At 39.2% G+C, this 23,020-nt stretch overlaps 1 pseudogene; it reads right to left on the bottom strand.

The window, feature by feature from the left end:
- Window positions 1-205: 205 nt before the first annotated feature.
- On the bottom strand, window positions 206-1,090 carry LOC105877531 (centromere protein P-like; annotated as a pseudogene).
- Between the last annotated feature and the right edge of the window lie 21,930 nt (window positions 1,091-23,020).

The raw sequence follows: 23,020 nt of genomic DNA on the forward strand, positions 1-23,020 counted from the left end.
TTCAGATGCTATTTATTTGGCATTTTGTATCTAGATATCTGTACTTATTTTTATCATGAGAATTTATATATAATGTGCCATATAATGCATAGACAGCATGTTTTAAGGGTGTTTTCTAAGGAGAAAAAGAGCAAATGCGTATACACAATAAAATTACATGCTCCTCAGTGCACTATCTTATTCTTACACATTCACTGTTTTGGAACTAATCATTTTCCTATGTACAAAGCAATTTTATCAGGCTTTCTAGAGCATCTTCAATTCTAAACACTCCTAGCAGAGTTCAGAAGCTGAAAGGAGTTTTTATGACTCTGTTCTTGTGCAGTTCCAGGTCTTACTGTGGGACTTTGGTGAGAAGATCTAGCTTTGGTGAAATCTTCCCTTCTTCATCTATTTGTATCCCCTAAACAATGAATAATTCAAATCCCAGCAGGCTGGCATTCTGGATCCCCAGGTAGTGGGAGGAGCCCCCCTTTGAGAGGTATACAGTATCTGGGTACTTTTCCATGAAATGTTTTTTGTGTTTTTTTGTGTTTTTTTGTTTGTTTTTTTTTTTGAGACAGAATCTCGCTTTGTTGCCCAGGCTAGAGTGAATGCAATGGCATCAGCCTAACTCACAGGAACCTCAAACTCCTGGGCTCAAGCAATCCTGCTGTGTCAGCCTCCTGAGTAGCCTGGACTACAGGCATGCGCCACCATGCCCAGCTAATTTTTTTTCTATATATTAGTTGGCCAATTAATTTCTTTCTATTAATAGTAGAGATGGGGTCTCGCTCTTGCTCAGGCTGGTTTCGAACTCCTGACCTCGAGCAATCTGCCCACCTCAGCCTCCCAGAGTGCTAGGATTACAGGCCTGAGCCACCGCTCCTGGCCCCATGAAATGTTTAAACCTGTGCTTACAATGTTCAAACCACTCCACAAAAAAACGTAGGCATGAACAGATCTCTTCTTTCTTCTGTTCTAGAAACAAATTCACTTAATTCTGAACATTCCATGGGCTCCATTATTATGTAGAGGTCAGTAATAAAAGAAGATAACCTCTCCTTATTCTGAATTCCAGAATCTGAAATTCAAGTTGAAATGTAACCATGTAGCAATTTTCTGATAATCTATGATTTTGCAGAACTTTCTTTTTTCTTTTTTTTTTTTTTTTTTGCTGAAAAACCATTTTTATCATGCATGCTATGTAATTACAATTCTTTAACCCTCAGATTGCATTTGAACTCATAAGAAGTTAAATAAGCGGTCAAAATGCATACTATTCCCCCAAACCTTCCCTCTCTTTTACTTCATGTGCCATATATTTTTTTAATTAAAAAAAAAAATTAAAGAATTCTTTAAAGTGAGTAGATTTTTCCCATGACCTACTATCAATTACCAAATCAATGAGTTTTAACTAGAAGGTCATAGAGGAGAGGAAAGTCTTGGGTGATTCCAAATTTTCTAGCCTGGGAAGGTGGGAGAATAGGAGCAGTATTAACAGAACTTTCTTTATATTCTTTTCTGTCATCTCAGTGCTTGTGAGGTCCTTTGTCTCCTTTGAATAATTTCTAATATTGATGCCAGTGGCATTCTTAGAAATGAAAGTTCTGATTCTAAATGTCCAAGCTGACTTCTCAGATCTTTTGAAGATTTCCATCCATCAGAATCTGATTGGGGTATTTCTTGAAATGATATTTGGGCTCTAGATGTCTCTTCCCAGGGCATCGGAGGCTCCTCTCATGCCACTCCATGGTGTGATCGCAGCTTGCGAGGTATACACCTTGGCTAGCTTGTGCATATATGTTTCCTGTAGCCTTGTGCTGTTTTCTCCATATTTGATGAAGCAGTCCCCTCTTCTGCACATTACTAACTGGCTTCAGTGGGGAAGGATGGTGCAAGGATGCGGACTGGTGGGCATCCAGCCTCTAGGACAACAAAGAATATAAATGGCAAGAGTGAACATCCTTGCCTATTCTTGATCTTAGTGAGGAAACTTACATGTCTTTGATGTTAGCTGTGGTTTTTCATAGATGTCCTTTATCAGGTTGAGGAAATTCCCTTCTATTCCTGGTTTATCGAACTTTTTATATATATAATGAAAGGGTGTTGGATTTTGTTAAGTGCTTTGTGTATCTATGAAATGACTGTATGGTTTTTATCCATTATTCTACTAATATGGTATATTATAGTATATGTTGTGCTTGTATTCTTGGTATAAATTCTACTTCACCATGGTGCATAATTCTTTTTATGAGAAGCTGGATTCAGTCCAATAGTATGTGTTCATAATAATAGTTTATATTTATAAAGTTACTGAAAATAAATTGGCCATTAAATTATCAAGAATACCTCATACATGATGAGCTACTTCCCTCTTGCTGCTTTCAAGATACAGAGAGTATCCTGTCACTGAACAAATAAACAACAAAAACAAACAAACAATTAGCAATAACAATAAACTTTGGAGAAGGGGAGAATATGATTTCCATAGTTATTATATTATTTTAAATGACCATTTTCAACAGAAAAGTATGAGACTCAAAAGAAAAAATGTATGGCTCATATACTGGGGGAAAAAAATCAGTCAATAGAAACTTCTTCATTAAGCTAAGATGCCAAACAAAGACTTTAAATCAGCAATATTAAATGTGCTCAAAGAACTAAAGGAAACTATTTCTAAAGAGCTAAAGGAAGGTATTTAAATGATGTTTAACTAAAGAGAGAATATCAATAAACATATAGAAATTATTTTAAAAAGAACTGAATAGAAATTCTGTAGTCAAAAAGTACTGAAATGAAAAAAATCACTAGAGGGATTCAATAGCAGATTTGAGCTGACAGAAGAAGAAATCAGTGAACTTGAAGATAAATCAACTGATATTATCTTGTCTGAGAAAGAGAAAGAAAAAGGAATGAATAGAATCTCAGAGATCTATGGTATCAAGCATACCAGTATATGCATAATGATAGTTACAGAAAGAGAGAAGAAAGAGGAAGGAACAGATAATGTGCTTGAAGAAATAATGGCCCAAACTTCCCAGATTTATTTAAAAAAAATAAATCTATACATAAAAGAAGCTCAACAGACTCCAATTACAGCTGACCATTGAACAACATAGGTTTGAACTGTGTGGGTTTGCTTATATGTGGATTTCCCTCCAGTCCTAAAATAGCAAGACCAACCACTCCTCTTCTTATCTTAAGCCTACTCAATATGAAGACAATGAGGATGAAGACCTTTGTGATGATCCACTTCCATTTAATGAGTAGTAAATATATTTTCCCTTCCTTATAATTTTCTTTTCTCTAGCTTTCTTTATTGCAGGAATACAGTATATAATACATATAACATACAAAACATGTGTTAATTAACTGTTTATCAGTAAGGCTTCCAGTAATCAACAGACTACTAGTAGTTACATTTTGGGGAAGTTAAAAGTTATATGCAGATATTTGTGTGTGGGGTCAACCCCTAGTCCCCACGTTCAAGGGTTAACTGTAGTATAAACTCGAAGACAGGCACACCTACACACAACATAACAAACTTAAGTCAGTATCTTTCCCTCTTGCTGCTGTCAAGATACTCTCTGTCATAACAATTTTGTTTTGTATCATTTTCTGATTGTGAACAATATTTTTTATCATTATGAACTCACGGATTTGATCGCTTTCAGTTTATTATGATTATGATCCTTACTGAAGCTCAATTTTTCCCATATCTGGCAGTGGGAACCACTCCAAATTTGGGTCTATGTCCTTTTGATTTAATCCTAACAATCTTTGATAGCTTCTTTGCTAACTAGCACAACAAGATGTTCCAGTCTTGCACATTTCCTGGAATGAACCATTTTTCTAAGAAGCCCTGATTTCTTTGAGTTGCAAATATTAATTTAAGACATCTGGGTATGTGGGTGCTAGGTTTGCTCATTTTTACTGGGTTATTCATTTTCTACTCCTTCTTTTTTTTTTTTTCTTTGAGACAGAGTCTCGCTTTGTTGCCCAGGCTAGAGTGAGTGTCATGGCGTCAACCTAGCTCACAGCAACCTCAAACTCCTGGGCTCAAACAATCCTCCTGCTTCAGCCTCCCGAGTAGCTGGGACTACAGGCATGCACCACCATGCCCGGCTAATTTTTTCTATATATATTAGTTGGCCAATTAATTTCTTTCTATTTATAGTAGACACGGGGTCTCGCTCTTGCTCACGCTGGTTTTGAACTCCTGACCTCGAGCAATCTGCCCGCCTTGGCCTCCCAGGGTGCTAGGATTACAGGCGTGAGCCACCACGCCCGGCCCCATTTTCTAGTCTTTTAGTGGACAGAGCTAAGATATACATCCATCCATACACATATATACATATAAATAACATCTTATAAGTCCTAATACTAATACTTCCAATTTAAATTTAGTGCTACAGGTTTTTTATGACATCTTCTATCTTCTATATTACTTTTCTGTCTCCTCTTTTCTTATTGAGAATCCTGGTTCTTAAAGACACAGGGGATGGTAGTAACAATTGGAAATTTTAATGTATCAATCAGTAATTGATAGATTATACAGATTTTTTAATGCAGTAATATAGAATATTTGAACATAATTAACAAGCTTGATTTAATGGGAACACTTAAAACATTGCATCCCAAACTGAATAATTCATGTGTCAATCAGGAAACATATGGCACATTTGAAAAAGTATAATTCAGTGAAGACTTATTTATAAAGGGATACTTATAAGGGAGTAGGTATAGGGTGACCATTAGAGATAGTTCAGTAACCTTGAGCTTAATACCTGTAGTAGCCAAGTTGTCACCACACATATACCCAGAGAGGGAAGGGAGGTTATCATAATTTGAAAGGAAAGAATTGTGTATAACTAGCTATCTATAGAAGAACAATGGCATTTATTCATTTATTTATTGTGGTGCAAAAATGTTTGATTTATTATTTAATCTCACTCTAATCTTCACAGGCTGTGTTGTTTCTATTTTTTTTTTAATTTCGGCATATGATGGGGGTACAGATTTTAAGGTTTCAATGAATGCCCTTTCCTCCCTCCCCCCACAAGTCTGAGTCTCCAGCATGACCATCCCCCAGACGGTGCACATCTCACTCATTATATATGTACATACCCATTCCCGCCCCCAGCCCAATACCCTATTACTATAGTACCTATGTGTCCACTTAGGTGCTGCTCATTTAATACCAGTTTGCTGGTGAGTATATGTGGTGCTTGTTTTTCCATTCTTGGGATACTTCACTTAGTAGTATGGGTTCCAGCTCTAACCAGGAAAATATAAGATGTGCTATATCACCGTTGTTTCTTAGAGCTGAATAGTACTCCATGGTATACATATATCACATTTTATTAATCCATTCTTGGATTGATGGGCACTTGGGCTGCTTCCACAGCCTTGCAATTATGAATTGTGCTGCTATAAACATTCCCGTGCAGGTGTCTTTTTTGTAGAGTGTCATTGGATCTTTGGCTAGATGCCCAGCAATGGGATTGCTGGATCAAATGGTAGATTCACTTGTAATGCTTTAAGGTATCGCCATATTGCTTTCCACAGAGGTTGAACTAGTTTGCAGTCCCACCAGCAGTGTAGGAGTGTTCCTCTCTCTCCGCATCCACGCCAGCATTTGTTGTTCGGGGTCTTTTTGATAAAGGCCATTCTCACTGGAGTTAAGTGATATCTCATTGTGGTTTTGATTTGCATTTCCCTGATGATTAGAGATGTTGAGCATTTTTTCATATGTTTGTTGGCCATTCTTCTGTCTTCTTTAGAAAAGATTCTGTTCAAGTTCTTTGCCTACTTTTTAATAGGGTTACTTGATTTCTTCTTCCTGATTTTTGTGAGTTCTAAGTATATTCTAGTTATCAACCCCTTATCGGATGCGTAGGATGCAAAAATTTTCTCCCACTCTGTAGGTTGTCTGTTTACTCTCATGACTGTTTCTTTGGCTGTGCAGAAGCTTTTTAGTTTGATCATGTCCCATTTATTTATTTTTGTTGCTGCTGTGATTGCCTTTGGGGACTTCTTCATAAACTCTTTGCCTAGGCCGATGTCTAGGAGAGTGTTTCCAACATTTTCCTCTAGAATTCTAATAGTTTCATACCTTAGGTTTAAGTCTTTCATCCAGCGTGAGCTGATTTTTGTGAGAAGTGAAAGGTGTGGGTCCTGCTTTAGCCTTCTACAAGTGGCTATCCAGTTTTCCCAGCACCATTTATTGAAAAGGGATTCTTTTCCCCAGCGTATGTTTTTGTCTGCTTTGTCAAAGATTAGATGGCTATATGAGGATGGTTTTATATCAGGATTCTCAGTTCTGTTCCATTGGTCAATATTCCTATTTTTATGCCAATACCAGATTGTTTTAATTACTACAGCTTTGTAGTATAGTTTGATATCTGGCATATTAATGCCTCCCATTTTGTTTTTGTTGCCTAGAATTGCTCTTGATATTCAGGATCTTCTTTGGTTCCATACGAAGCGTAAAATTATTTTTTCTATATATGTGAAGAATGCTGATGGGATTTTAATAGGTATTGCATTGAATCTGTAGATAAGTTTGGGTAGTATAGACATTTTAATGATGTTGAGTCTGCTGATCCACGAGCATGGAATGGATTTCCATCTGTTTACATCCTCTGCTATTTCCTTCTTTAGTGTTTCATAGTTCTCCCTGTAGAGGTCTTTTACCTCCTTGGTTAAGTATATTCCTAGGTACTTTAATTTATTTGTTTCTATTGTGAAGGGAATTGAGTCTTTGATTTGGTTCTCGATTTGTTGTTGGCGTATATGAATGTCTCTGATTTCTGTGTATTGATTTTACTAAATTTTACTAAATTTACTAAACTTTACTAAATTCATTTATCAGTTCTAGGAGTTTCTTGGTTGAATCTTTGGGGTTTTCTAAATATAATATCATATCATCAGCAAAGAGTGAAAGTTTGATCTCTTCTGCCCCTATTTGGATACCTTTAATTCCACTTTCCTGTCTGATTGCTGTAGCCAGGACTTCCAGCACTATGTTGAGTAAAAGTGGAGATAGTGGGCAGCCTTGTCTGGTTCCAGTTCTAAGTAGGAATGATCTAAATTTTTCCTCATTCAGTATGATGTTGGCTATGGGTCTGTCATATATGGCTTGTATCAGTTTTAGGTATGTTCCTTCTATGCCTATTTTCTTAAGTGTTCGTATCATGAAAGGGTGTTGAATTTTGTCAAAAGCTTTTTCAGCATCTATTGAATCATGTGGTCTTTGTTTTTGTTTCTGTTCATGTGGTGAATTGCATTTATAGATTTACGTATGTTGAACCATCCCTGCATCCCTGGGATGAAGCCTACTTGGTTGTGATGGATTAAATTTTTGATAAGCATCTGGATTCGGTTTGCTAAGATTTTGTTAAAAATTTTTGCAATTATATTCATTAGGGATATTGGTTTGTAGTTTTCTTTTTTTGTTACATCCTTTCCTGGTTTTGGTATCAGAGTAATATTCGCTTCATAAAAGGTGTTGGGGAGATTTCCGTTCTTCTTGATGTTGTGGAATAGTTTCTGCAAGATAGGTACTAGTTCTTCTTTGTAAGTGTGGTAAAATTCAGGTGTGAAGCCATCTGGACCAGGACTTTTCTTTTTAGGGAGATTTTTAATTGCTGTTTCTATTTCAGCTCTTGAGATTGGTCTGTTCAGGGAATCTATTTCTTCCTGGTTGAGCCTAGGGAGGCTGTGTGTCTCTAGAAATTTGTCCATTTCCTCCACATTTTCCAGTTTGTGTGCATAAAGATTTTTGTAGTACTCATAAATTATATCTTCTATCTCTTTGGGATCAGTTGTGATATCTCCTTTTTTGTTCCTGATGGAGCTTATTAGAGATTTCTCTTTTCTGCTTTTTGTTAGCTTAGCCAATGGTGTGTCAATTTTGTTTACTTTTTCAAAGAACCAACTTTTTGTTTTATTAATCTCCTGAATAGCTTCCCTGTTTTCAATTTCGTTTAGTTCTGATTTGATCTTGTTGATTTCACTCCTTCTGCTGGGTTTGGGGCTGGTCTGTTCTTCTTTTTCCAGCTCTTTGAGTCATTTCATTAGATTGTCTATTGGTGATCTTTTTGACTTTTGGTTATAGGCATTTATGGAGATAGCTTTCCTCTCAGAACTGCTTTAGCTGTGTCCCAGAGGATTTGATAACTTGTCTCTCCATTGTCGTTTTCTTCATAGAATTTTTTTATTTCCATCTTGATTTCTTCATTTATGAAGTAATCATTTAGTAGGAAATTGTTTAATTTCCACGTTTTTGTGTAGAAATGTGAGTTTCTGTTAGGGTTGATTTCTACTTTTATTCCACTGTGATCTGAGAAGATACATGGTACAATTTCTATTTTTTTAAATTTCTTGAGGTTTACTTTGTGTCCTAGGATATGGTTAATCTTAGAGAATGTCCCGTGAGCTGATGAAAAGAAGGTATATTCAGTGGATTTTGGGTAGAATGTCCTGTAAATGTCAGTCAGTCCCAATTGTTCTAGAGTTTTGTTTAAGTCCATTATTTCTTTGTTAATTTTCTGATTGGAGGATCTGTCTTGTGCCGTCAGTGGGGTGTTGAAATATCCAGTGATTATAGTATTGCTATTAATCAATTTGATTAGATCCAGTAAGGTTTGCTTTATGAATCTGGGTGCACCTAAGTTGGGTGCATATATATTTAAAATTGTTATCTCTTCTTGTTGAAGTGTGCCCTTCACCATTATATAATGACCCTCTTTGTCTTTTACTACTTTTGTTAGTTTAAAAACTAAATCGTCTGAAATTAGAACTGCCACGCCAGCCTTCTTTTGGTTTCCACTTGCTTGGAATACTGATCTCCACCCTTTTACTTTTAGTCTATATGCATCCTTGCAGGTTAGATGTGTTTCCTGAAGACAGCATGTACTTGGCCTGTATTTTCTTATCCATTCAGCCAGCCTATGTCTCTTGAGTGGAGAGTTTAAGCCATTCACGTTTATTGAGAGAACTGATAGGTAAGGTAGATTACTGTCATTCTGTTGGGTTGGATGTTGTTGCTTTGATTTCTCTCTTGAGCCATAGTAATATCTGGCCTTTACTCTTTGGGTTTTGGTTGTTTTTATATTCTTGAGTTTTTATTATGGTGTTCCGTGCGTAGCACTGTTTTGAGTACTTCTTGTAGGGCTGGTCTTGTCTTGGTGAATTCTCTGAGGCTTTGCTTGTCTGGGAAAGTCTTTATTTCTCCTTCATATACGAAGCTTGGTTTTGCAGGGAATAAGATTCTAGGCTGGGCATTGTTTTGTCTCAGAAGAGTGAGAATGGGGCCCCAGTCTCTCCTTGCTTGTAAAGTCTCATTAGAGAAGTCTGGTGTTATTAAAATTGACTTTCCCTTGTAACTTACTTGCTTCTTTCGTCTTACAGCTCTTAGAAGGGCCTCTGAAGTTGATATTTTGGTCAGTCTGATTACTGCATTACATGACGTCTTCCTGTTTGCATTGAATCTCCCAGGGGTCCTCTGAGCTTCTTGAACTTGTATATCGAGATTTTGATCAAGGCCTGGGACAATTTTCCTCTATTATATCTTCAAAAAGCTTGTCTAACCCTTGACTGATGTCTTCTTCCCCTTCTGGTAACCCTATGACCCTCATGTTAGGTTTCTTCACATAATCCCACATCTCTAGTAGGCTTTGCTCTTTTCTCTTGTTTCTCTGCTCTATCTCTGTGATGTTTTTATTTAGTTGGAGGGTGTTATCTTCAATCTCTGAGATTCTTTCTTCTGTTTGATCTACCCTGTTCTTGAGACTTTCCACTGTATTTTGTAGTTCCCTGAGTTGATTCTTCATCTCCAGGAATTCGGTTAAAGTTTTCTTCACTGTGTCGATCTCTTTAGTGAACTTTTGTTCTACGTCCTGGAGGCTTTTTGTGGTTTCTTTGTGTTGGTTATTGAGTTGTTGCAGGTCGGTGAGTGTTCTTATGATCCAGATACGAAATTCCTCTTCTGTCATTTTGGTTGCCAGGTTTTGGTTGTTGTTTGTTTCTAAGGTGCTGGTGCTGCTCTTTGGGGGTGTGTTTTCTGTTTGTTTCTTCATATTTCTGGAGTTCCTTCGCTGATTTCTTCCCATGTCGCTCAGTTGTTGTTTCTTTCCTTTAGGTTTTCGTTTGGGTAAACACACGTCTTGTTTAGTTTCTGAGCCAGTAGGTGGTGTTGCTCACTGGCGGCGGCTGTCGCTGGGCTGGTGTCTGCAGGTCTCTCTACCCACTGGGGATCCCACCAGCAGTCCAAGATGCAGTGGAGGGGAAATGGCCGATTCACTTACCCTTCCCACTTGTCTCCGGGCTGCTCTGGCGGCCTCCCGTCTTCTGCCTCCTTAATTACACAGGTGGAGATAGATGGCAGGAATGGGAACAGTTCCTATCTCAGCTCCACCCCCAAGGCGGGGCTAGAAACTTTGGAGCCACAGGCCCAGCCCCAAGTCACCAGAGTGTGTGGGTCGTAAAATCTCTCTGCCTTATATCCACCAAAGGCAGCCTCCTACGGGGCTCGGCCCTGCCCAGGCAAACTCCAGGGCCTAGACACCGAGTGCAGGAGACCTGTACAGGGAGAGACTGTCCTGAAGCCGGCAGGCCGGTAGTCAGACCCACCTATCCCCATCTTCTGTCTCTTTAATTATACAGGTGGAGATAAGCGGTAGAAATGGGAAAAGTTCCTATCTCAGGTCCGCCCCCAAGGCGGGGACAGAGACTTTGGAGCCAAAGGCTCAGCCATAAGACACCAGAGCGTGGTGGACATAAAGTCTCTCTGCCTTATAACCACCAAGGGCAGCCTCCTACGAGGCTAGGCCCTGCCCCGGCGGGCTCCAGAGCCTGGACACAGAGCGCAGGAGATCTGTGCAGGGAGAGACTGTCCTGAAGCCGGCAGGCAGGTAGCCAGACCCACCCATCCCCGTCTTCTCAACAATGGCTTTTAGTTAAGGAACACAGCCAGGTGACCTTGCAGGGAGATATCCAGGGGAATAATTACCCTGACCCCCATCTAACCCTCCCTCTAATCTCTTTTGGGGATCTTTCACTGGATTACTTATTGCAATACCATCCTAATTAGTGCCCATGCTTTTCCCACCACTGTATTCCCAACACAGGGACCAAAGTGACCCTCTTAAAATATAAAGCAGATCAGGTCACTCATAATATCCTTTCACAGTTTCCCTCTCAATCAGAGTAACAGTCAAAGTTCTAATTATGACCCACAAAGCCCTTCATGATCTGAACCCCCTCACATTATCACTTCTCTTACTATGTTTGCATCCCATATTCTGCTCCTGCCACTCTGGCCTCAAGGCCTCTGCACTTGATATTTCCATCTATCGGAATGAATTTCCCACAAATATCTGTTTGGCATTTTCTCCAATCTCCTTCAAGTATGGTCCTCCCTGCCCATCCTACCAAAAATTGCAACAGTCCCCACCACATACTTCCTACCCCCGTTCCCTACTTTAGTTTTCTATTCAACACTTATCAACTAATGTGTGACATATTTTGCTAATTTATATTTATTTGATTGCCTGTATTTCCAACCAGAATGTAAACTCCTTGAAGATGGGGACTTCTGTCTGATTGATACTATGATTCGTACAAAACAAGAAATCAACAAACATTTGTTGGATTAATGAATGGAAGAATATGATTTAAGAAGTAATAATCTATCTTTTATATCCATTCAAAAATGGCTCATGTATTTTCACCAATTTGCATGTTTTTCTGAATTGTTTACAGTTATTAATGCTAGCCTGGGCTTGCTAATCATAATTTCGAACGCTGTCTATTCCACTATAATGTTGTCTGCTTTTCCTCTGCACTGTAAATGGGGTTAAATGCACCTGGAGGCAAAAGCCAAGAACATATAGAAGAGGGACATGGACATGGACTATGGAATCACACAGATCTGGATTTACATCTCAGATACTCCCTTGATAGTATAGGTTTTTCCACCTCTTTGTGCCTCCATTGGTGTAAAGACAGTGTGAAATAGTTGAAACAGCACATTGGCTTAGGAATCTGAGAGTCTTGGATGACAATCTAGTTGTGATTTGGAGCAAGTTATTTAATAATATACCATTCAGTCTCAAATTCTTCACCTATAAGATGAGGATAATGTCTCCTTTTCAGGGCTCTTGTAAAAATGTAAAACAAAGCACCCAACATAGAAGGTAGTCAGTAAATGTTAATTTCTAACATTGAGTAGCCATGAATTTTCTGCCCAAAATAACTCTGTTCATTGGTAAGAAGACGCTCACTCTAGAAGTATTCTTTCCCATGGCTGCTACCCTCCTAAAGCATCTAGGGCAATTGTGTTTCAATATTACTAATAACCCCTATCACTAGGCACTAAAACCAGAAGCATATTCCTATTAGAAGATTTTACTCACAAATATACATTCTAAGGGAATGGAAGGTGATAGCAATGACTGCCAACTTACAACATTCTTTTTGCATCCACTTTGTTTTCTGTTACAGGTGGAATCCATTTTCATGAATACCATTTTAAACATCTGTTTCTACACAGTGAGGCTATTTTTGTGTTTTAACAGATGAGCCACAGGAACTGTGCTTTGTTGACTTAGCTAAAACAAATTCTAAAAAATGAAAATTCTTTCTTCACAAGTACTGTCCCTACAGAAATAAGTTTTTAAATAAAAGGCAATTGTCATTTGTAAGTGAGATACCTTGGCCTAGGCTAGTTCCAAGAAAACAGACCAAGGGCTGGGAGGGTAGATAGATGGCAAAGTAGGCTGGAAAGCAAGATAAAATAAAAAATAAAAATCGAGCAAAACCCTTAAGTGAGATCTGTTACAACACTTACACCACAACTCCACTTTTAAACATAACCTCTCCTTCCAGGGCTATTTTACATGTTGCCTGCTCTACAAAGCTTTTCCAATTTCCTCTGAACATATAAGTCAGTTCTCTCTCTCCCATACTCCCACTTGTTCTGAATCTGGGTAGTAGCATTTAACAGTCTTGTGTCTTGTTCCTTTATAGATAATTATTTTATGTTCTGTCCTCACCAAGATTGTGAGCTCAAAGCACTAGGACAGAAAACGATTCAACTTTCCCTATGCTCAGTATTTAGCACAGAGCTTAATACATAACAGGTGTTTAATAAATGCTCATTAAATTTAACATATAAGAAGTATCGATATGATTGAATTGGGTATGTTTACCTTAACTGGGTGCTTCCTGAGAGCAAGAACTATGTTTCAATTCCTTAGGATTTGGACAAAGATGCTCAGTGCAGCCTGTTGGTTGAAAATTTTATTGAAATTAATATGCCAAAAATTGATAAAACCAAAGTCAAAATGTTTGACCTTTAATTTCTTTCAGGACTTGGATGCACATATAAAGTTACTACATGCTTGGAAGGCTGAAGCGGGCGCATCACTCAAGGTCAAGAGTTCGAAATCAGCCTGGGCAAGAGACCCCGGTCTCTACTAAAAATTGAAAGAAATCAATTGGCCTAATAAAAATATATAGTAAAAATTAGCCGGGCATGGTGGCGCATGCCTGTAGTCCCAGCTACTCGGGAGGTTGAGGCAGAAGGATCACTTGAGCCCAGGAGTTTGAGGTTGCTGTGAGCTAGGCTGACGCCAGGGCCTTCTAGCCCGGGTAACGGAGTGAGACTCTCTCAAAAACAAAAAAACCCCACAAACAAAGAATTACTACATGGTGCTGAATTAAATGCTATTAGTAAGTGACTAAAATACACTGTGTGCCTTTAAAAGGCCCAGCCTAAGGTTCTTCACTCCAGCCACAGGCTAAAAGGAGTGGCAAAGGTGAAGATCCCCAGGACAGGGACTCAGAGGGTTTGGCACACCACTGGGTTTGGTGAGCTGCAGAAACAGGTTACCTCAAAAGAACCTGAGCCGGAAGCGGGACTGTGAAACTTGCCTTGAAGGAGCCTGCTGGCAGTGCAGCGGGAGGCTTGGGCCCCTTACCTCAGGATACATCAAACGAGGGGCTGGTGCCAACTTGAGTCAATCATTTCAAAACAGCTATGGCTGTCTGCCGCCCCGAAGACCCCGCTTCAAGCCACCTTCTGGGCCCATGCTCACTGTTTAGGGACTCGAGCTTCCAGCCCTGGAGGCTGCGGGTTTCCGCGCAGGGTTCTGGCTTCAGACCAGTGGCGGAGGCACAACAGCACTGTCGCGAAATCGCCGAGCTCGCGCCTCACCTCTAGGCCAGTCGGTTGGCCTGGTTGATCTTCCACTCCTCACTCGCCCAGGGCACGTCCTCTCTCCTTTCTGCAGCCCCAGCAAGTGTCAAACGTGCTGGGGGGGAAAAAAGTCTTCGCTCCTTTTGCTCGTAGGGACGTTGGCGGCCTCCATGGAGACTGTTCGCAGGTCTGAGTTAGACACATGGCATCCATTTTCGCTCGAGTTTTCCCTTGCTGCCTTTCTTTGGCATCCACTGGGCTTTGGGGTTAATGGCTTCCCTCTCTGATCTGGAGTTGAGAGATTCACTCACCATCATTATAGTAATGGAGTATTCTGAATTTGACGATGAATATACCTCTACCGGTATATTTATACTTCCATATGTTTTTTTTTCTTTTTGTTTGTTTGTTTTAATAGGGATATTTTCTTTTTTTTATTTTAGCGTATTATGGGGGTACAAGTGTTAAGGTTATGTATATTGCCCATGCCCACCCATATGTTTTCATGATAGTAATTATTGTCCTTTCATTTCTGGTTGAAGAACTCTTTTAAGCATCTTGTAAAGCAAGTCTAGCAATGATGAATTCCCTCAGCTTTTGCTTGTCTAGGAAGATTTCTCCTTCATTTCTAAAGGGCAGATTTTCTGGGCATAGTATTCTTGGCGGCCAGGTGTTTTTTTTCTTTCTTTCAGTACTTTAAATATATCCTCCCATACTCTCCTGGCAAGATTTCTACTGAGATGTCTGCTGGTATTCTAATGGGGATGCCTTTGGGTGTCACTTTTTCTGCTTTTAAAATTGTCTCTTCTTATGCCTTTTGAAATTTTTATTAGACTGTTCCTCAGTGAAACCCTCTTTGGGTAAACCTGTTTGAGGACCTTTGACTGTCATGGATTTGGATGTTCATATCTCTCCCAGGACTTGGGAAGTTTTTAGCAATTATGTTGTTAAATATGCTTTTGTGTCTTATTCCTTCTCTTCTCCCTGTGCAACTCCCATAGTATATTTGTTTGCTTAATAGAGTCCCATAGGTTTTTTTCTTCTTTTCTGACTCAGTTATTTCAAAAGACTTGTCTTCAGATTCATAGAATTCTTTGTTCTGCTTGATTTAGTCTGCTGTCAGAGCTCTTAATTGTAATTTTTATTTCATTCATTGAATTCTTCAGCTCCAAGATTTCTGTTTGATTTTTTCAAAATAATATGCATCTCTTTTGAGTTTCTTATTCAGTAAAAAATCAGTTTTATTGAATTATCTATCTGTATTTTTTTGTATCTTGCTGAGTTCCTTAAGATAATTATTTTGAATTTGTTTTCAGGCAATTTGTAAATTTGTTTTTCCTTGGGGTCATGTGTTGGAGAATTATTATAGTCCTTTGGTGGCATCACGTATCCTTTATTTTTCATGTTTCTTATGTCTCTGTGTTGATTTCTGTGCATCTGATGGAACCATCAGTGCTTCCAAACTTTACAAAGGTTTTTTTTCATAGGGAAAGAAAGACATTCACCTGCAGATAGATCTTAGGGTGCCAGTTGGGAAGGATGTGGTGGCTTTGGTTCCAAGTGGATGTGGTGGTATAGCCTCCATGCAGCATCTTCAGCTGCATTCAATGTCAGTGATGACTGTGTGTGCCTCATTGGCCTAAGTGTAGGAGTTTGTTGCAGTGGTAGCAGCAGCATGTACTGTTAGTGTCCTCAGTAGGAAGGGTTTTTGGGATCCTCTTTGTTGTTATTTTTCCCACAATTGGGAGTCTTAACTGAGGGGATCCCTCTCAGTGTCAGGTCTACTATGAACCACAAGCAGCCACAGTGGCACTGGGTTCCAGGGCAGGGGTGCTCAGAACAACTGTAAGCTAGGATCCTGAGCTCAGGATCTTACCAACCTACTGTGGCATCTGGAAAAGATTCACTCCCTGAGTCATGGAAAGATGCTGATTGCCCACAAAGCCAGAGTCTGTGACTCTGAGGCATGTCCTAACTGCTCTGGCCTAGAGAGCTGGGTTGTAACTTTGACTTTGGGCATAGCACTTGCCCGATTCTGGTGAAGAAGGGGTGGTTAAGGCTTTGAGGAGCAGGGAACAGATAAAGTTTGGGAACCAGAGGCTATAGGACACAATGACAACTCACACACCCTGGAGGGATGAGATACTGTGTAGTGTTAATACTGGACTATATGGGATGATAGGACACAGCAGTATCCTAGGCTCTGTGAGTCCAAGTGCAGTAGCAGTAAGGTCCCAGGAATGGCAGAGCACAGCTGTGGCTTGGGCCCTAGGGGACAGGGAGCCATACAGTGATGGCTCCATTCCCTAGGTAGGTGGGGTGCCTCAGCAGCTCAGACTAGGAGACTAGTCCAATTCCAGGGAAGTAGGGTGCTACAATTTTTCAGCCTGGAGAGCAGAGCTTTCCAGCTCAGCCAATAGTTTGTTTCCCTGAGATTTGGGGTGCCACATGGCTTAGCTGTGGGAGGTGCAGCTGCTTGGTTCAATCAAGGCACTCATTATCTTGTGAAGTGGGGTGCTGCTTCAACTCTAGCAGCAGGTGGGTGACTACTCTGGGCACCAGTTCCCCAGGAGGCACTGCATTAGCTGTAGTGTGGGGGAAGCATGGCTACTCTGCATGGCCAATGTATCACCTCCTCAGAAGGTGAGATGCCACTGCTTCAGCTCCTGTGTTGTGAGGCAGAGTGCAGCATCCCCTAGAAGGGGCAGGGCACAGCAGCCTGGACCCATTAGGTAGGGTGTAGCAGCAGCTTAGTTCAGGGTTGGTGTACTACTGAGCAGGGGTGGTACAGGGTCAACAAAACCTCAGGGATGAATGGGTGCAATGGCCACTCACCCCCAGAACAGTACACACTGCAGCAGTGGTTCTGGTTTTACGATGATGTAGCACAGTAGCAGCACAGGCCACAAGGGGCAGGTTGCATCAATCATCGACTCCTCTGATGGCAGCACAGCTATGTGGATACCAAACAGCAGCCTCAGCTGGACTTAGCACCTGTGAGGACTGCAGGAATTACCAGTGGTGAGCACTATAAGTATCCTCAGTGGTAATAGTGGCTGCTGGGTTCCTCTTGCCTACCTTTTCCTTGCAGGGAGAAGCCCCTCCTGATTGTGAGCTGGTCCTTACTGGGGGATAGATGGGGTGGCAGAGGTGAGATATTTCTTTCTCTAATCTATGCAGCCATCCTGGGTTTCTCTGTTCTATAAGGTTTATTCCACTCCTTAATATAGTCCTATTTTCCCCTTCAGTTATTTTCATCAAAATATAGTTGTTTATTCATTGGTCTCTGGCTGTCTTTGTGTGTGGGACAAGTGTAAAGGCTTCTAGTTGGCCATCTTGCTGAGGGCTTTCTCTTAAAATATGAATTAAAGGTTTTTCAGAATTCCACATTACCATTTATTATTAGTGGTATCAGTATTATTTATACTAATAAAACTGCATTTCTTCTAGATATTTACTTAAATCTTACACTAAGCACTATCATGATGTTTTGTGAAGTTGACAACTTAATGAAAATAATGAAACACTACATATTTTATTCCTGTGCCAAAAGCTTTATAAAAGCTATTTCTCAAAAACTTTGCTTCTCTGAAAAACTATGAAATAGTCGGGCACAGTGACTCATGCCTGTAATCTCAGTGACTGGGGAGGCTGAGGTAGGAAGCTCACTTGAGGCCAGGAGTTTGAGACTACCCTCAGCAAAATAGTGAGACCCCATCTCTAAAAACAATTTAAAAATTATCCAGGACCCCTTCTCTAGAAAAGAAAAACAGGCCAGGCATAGTGGCTCACACCTGTAATCCTAGCACTCTGGGAGGCTGAGGTGGGAGAATCACTTGAGCTCAGGTGTTTGAGACCAGCCTGAGCAAAAGCGAGACCCCATCTGTACTAAAAATAGAAAGAAATTAATTGGCCAACTAAAAATATATAGGAAAAAATTAGCCAGGCATGGTGGTGCATGTCTGTTGTCCCAGCTACCTGGGAGGCTGAGGCAGGAGGATCGCTTGAACCCAGGAGTTTGAGGTTGCTGTGAGCTAGGCTGACGCCATGGCTCTCTAGCCTGGGAGACAGAGTGAGACTGTCTCAAAAAAAAAGAAAATAGAAAGAAAAACAAGCTATAAAATAAATTAATGCCCACCAGAGGATGCTACAACTGCATGAAGAAAAGCAAACAATGGCCTCCGTGACCTCACATCTTCTTAACTCAAGTCAGGGAAACTAATACTTATGTATTTATCTTAGACAGTGATGCACATTTATATTTTGGCCTATGACCTACTCAACTTTTGAAAGAAAGGTTATAACATGAAGAGAACCCAGAAAAATTCAGAGGAAAGTTGAAAGATAAAATTGGAAGACTACCTTAGTGAATGTCAGCAGACTTCTGTTGTTCTCCAGTGATATCATAATATTCAAGATCTACTTTTGCATCCTTAAATGAGATTCCCTGGCACTGTAAAAAAGAGTACATTCAGTGATTGAATTGGTGATAATTATAGGTAGTATGTCTTTTATATTTACAATTCAAAGCTTTCTATATATGATAGTATGAGCTTACATCTTCTCTTAAGGCATCCTTTGCAACTTCCTCTTCGTTGTTACAATAGGTGATTTCTTCAAGACCTGTATCAATCTCTGAGAGCATCTTATTTGCTTTATTATTTGTCCCCTTCTACTAAAATATGAGCTCTGATACTCTTGTTTACCACAGTATTACTAGCTTCTATAGTAGAACATAGAAGGTGCTCACTATATATTTTTGGAATTGATGAGTTCCACTTTCGTTATATAGTGATCCTTTCGTGATATGAAAGGATCATGATATGAACTCTTCATGTTAAATCCCTGCTGTGTGCCAGGCGGCAGGCTAAATTAAGGATAAATTTAATGACTTAACATTATTTTAGTATGTATTATATATGGTAGATATACAGGTAATAAAGTGAGTGATCTATTTTTAGAATTAGGGAAGTTGACATTTATTTTCAATAGATTAATAATAACATTTTTGATGACTCTTTCCAGCTTTTAATATTTTTTTATTTATTAGCTCCTATAATCTTTCCTACAACCCCAAGAACTAGATGTCAAGAGACATAATCAGAATTCAACTCAGAACTTCTGCCATGAAGTCAGGTACCTTTTTTCAACTAAGCTAGCCTGTCTTTAAAACAAAAGACGAATCCCAAGAGTATCTGCAGTGACAACTACATTTTCTTCTGTATTTAAGTATCTGCCCATCTGATTTTTAATATTATGTCCAGAAAGACACTTTAGGATAAGTTAGCCATAAAATTTACCTGTATGTAACTGAAACACATACCTAATGAACCATATACTTGTCATTATCCATTTCAAAACTGGAAAGTATTTTCCATAAGTAGAAATACTGATTTTGGTATGCTTGATGTTAAACTGTTCTTTCTAGTTTGTGATGGTAAGAGTAGGACATTAGCTTTAAGACATGTAATCTTCTTTATCTCAGGAGTGTAACACAGCTTACAAGGGTTCATAGCCAGTACAAATTTAAAAATGTAATAAATAGTTAAGATTCAGGATTGGGAAAATATTTCTTAGAATAGAAATTCTACATAGTAACTATATTTAATCTAAAATTGTTTACATTTTCCTTTTATTTTTGTGGACATGTAATAAATGTACATATTTATGGAATACAGAGTGTTATTTTGATATGTGTTTACAATGTGCAATGAACAGATCAGGGTAATTAGCATATCCATCACCTCAAATATTTACCATTTCTTAGTGTTGGGAGTGTTCAAGATCCTTTCTTCTAGCTTTTTGAAAATATATAATAAATTATGTTAAATAGATAACCATATCTATCCTACAGTGCTGTAGAACTGCGGTCCCTAGCCCCCAGGCCATGGGCCAGTACCAGTCTGTGGCCTATTAGGAACCGCGCTGCACAGCAGGAAGTAAGCGGGTGAGCAAGCAAAGCTTCATCTGTATTTATGGCCATTCCCTATTGCTCAAATCACTGCATAAGCTCTGCCTCCTGTCAAACCAGCAGTAGCATTAGATTCGCACAGAAGTGTGAATCCCACTGTAAACTATGCATTCAAGGGATCTAGGTTGCACACTCCTTATAAGAATGCAATGCCTGATGATCTGAGTTGGAGCTGAGGCAGTGCTGCTAGCACTGTAGAGCAGCTGCAAATGCAGATTATCATTAGCAGAGAGGTTTGACTGCATGATAAATGTAATGCACTTGAATCATCCCAAAACCACCCTACACCACATCCATGGAAAAATCATCTTCCATGAAACAAGTCCCTGGTGCCAAAAAGGTTGGGCACAGCTTCTATAGAACACCAGAACTCATTCCCATCCTCCCCTTGCCCCATCTTTCCCAAAATCTAATACACACAATTCTATTTTCCACTTCAACGAGCTCAACATGTTTTTAGCTCCCACATATGAGTGAGAACACACAGTATTTATCTTTATGTGTCTTACACATTTCACTTAATATAATGCCCTCCACACTCGTCCATGTTGCCTTGAATAAAAGGATTTCACTTTTTTATGGCTGAATAGTATTCCATTGTGTATACATGCCATGTTTTTTTACCCATTCATATGTCGATAAACATTTAGCTTGATTCCATATCTTAGCTAGTGTGAAGAGTACTGCAATAAACATGAGGGTGCAGGTATCTCTGATATACTGATATCCTTGTCTTTGGATAAATACCCAGTAGTGGAATTGCTGGATCTTACGGTAGTTTTATTTTTAGTTTTTTTGAAAAAGCTCTGCACTGTTTTGCATAATGGCTATACTAACTTACATTCCTACTAACTGTATAAAAGTTCCAGTTTCTCTACATCCTCACTGGTGTTTGTTATTTTTTGTCTTTTTGATAATTGCTGTTCTAACTGGGGTAAGATGATATTTGTTTGGCCGTTTTTATTTCTTCTTTTGAGAAATGTGTATATCCTTTGCATATACATGTCTTGAGTTGTTAAAAAAAAGAACCTTTGTGCAATTTTTAATTTAATTATTTAATAGTTATTCTAACTAGGGTATGATGGTATCTCGTGGTTTTGCTTTGCATTTCACTGATAATTAGTGATGTTGAGCTTTCTTTCATATACCTGTTGGTCATTTGTATTTCATCTTTTGATAAATGTCTGTTCATATCCTTTGCCCATTTTCTAATCAGATAATTTGACTTTTTGTGGTTGAATAGTTTCAGTTCCTTATATATGCTGGGTATTATTCCCTTGTCAGATGAATATTTTGCAAATATTGTCACTCATTGTATGAGTTGCCTCTTCACTCTGTTGATGTTTTCCATTGCTTTGCAAAAGGTTTATAAATATATATATATATATATATATATATATATAGTCTCATTGTCTATTTTTGGTTTTGTTGCCTTTGCTTTTGAAGTCTTAGCTATAAAATCTTTGCCTAGACTAATGTCCTGAAGCATTTCCCCTATGTTTTCTTTTTTCTTTCTTTCTTTTTTTTTTTTTTTTGAGACAAAGTCTTGTTCTGTTGCCCTGGCTAGGGTGCCGTGGTGTCAGCCTAGCTCACAGCAATCTCAAACTCTTGGACTCAAGCGATCCTTCTGCCTCAGCCTCCTGAGTAGCTGGGACTACAAGCATGTGCCACACCATGCTCGGCTAATTTTTTCTATATATTTTAATTGGCCAGTTAATTTCTTTGTATTTTTAGTAGAGGCAGGATCTCACTCATGCTCAGGCTGGTTTCAAACTCCTGACCTTGAGCAGTCCTCCCGCCCCAGCCTCCTAGAGTGCTAGGATTACAGGCGTGAGCCATGGCACCCGGGGGCCTTCCCTATGTTTTCTGCTAATAGTTACACAGCTTCAGATCTTACATTTCAGTCTGTAATTTATTTGGAGTTGATTTTTGTGCATGGTGATAGATAGTGGTCTGGTTTCATTTTCCCACATATGAATATCCAATTTCCCCATCACTGTTTAATGATGAGGTTGTCCTATCCCCAATGTATGTTCTTGGTGCTTTGTTGACAACCAGTTGGCTGTGAATATGTGGATTTTTTCCCTAGGTTCCCTACTCTGTTCCATTGTTCTATATGCCTGTTTTTCTGCCAATACTATGCTGTTTTGGTCACTATAGCATTGTAGTATATTTTGAAATCAAGTAGTGTGATGCCTCAAGCCTTGCTTGTTCTTTTGCTCATGATTGCTTTGGGTATTTTAAGTCTTTTGTGGTTCCATATGAATTATATGATTGCTTTTTCTTTCAGTAAAGAATGTCATTGGTATTTTAATAGGGATTATATTGAATCCAAAGATTGCTTTGGGTAGAATGGTCATTTTAATAATATAAATTCATTCAATCTATGAGCATGAGATGTCTTTCCACTTTTTTATGTGATCTTCCATTTCTTTTATCAGTGTTTTATAAGCTTTCATTATAGAGATCTTTCGCCTCCTTGGTTAAATTGATTCCTAGATATTTTTTGTAACTATTGAAAATGGAATTATTTTCTGGATTTTTTTCAGATAATTCTTTATTAGTGTATAGAAACACAACTGATTTTTTTAAATTTTGTATTTAAAAAAATTTTTTTAGAGATGGGATCTTGCTCTGAAACTCAGACTGGAGTGTAGTGGCATGATCATAGTTCATTGCAGCCTCGAATTCCTAGGCTCAAGTGATCCTCCTACCTCAGCCTCCTGAATACCTGGGACTACTGGTGTGTATGACCATGCTGGGCTAATTTACTTCAGTTTCTTTTAAGTCATGGTCTTGCCATATGGGCCCAGGCTGGTCTCAAACTCCTGGTCTCACGTGATCCTCACACCTCAGCCTCCTGA

The sequence above is a fragment of the Microcebus murinus genome, chromosome 2, assembly GCF_040939455.1.
Source record: "Microcebus murinus isolate Inina chromosome 2, M.murinus_Inina_mat1.0, whole genome shotgun sequence".
In the NCBI taxonomy this organism is placed as follows: domain Eukaryota; kingdom Metazoa; phylum Chordata; class Mammalia; order Primates; family Cheirogaleidae; genus Microcebus; species Microcebus murinus.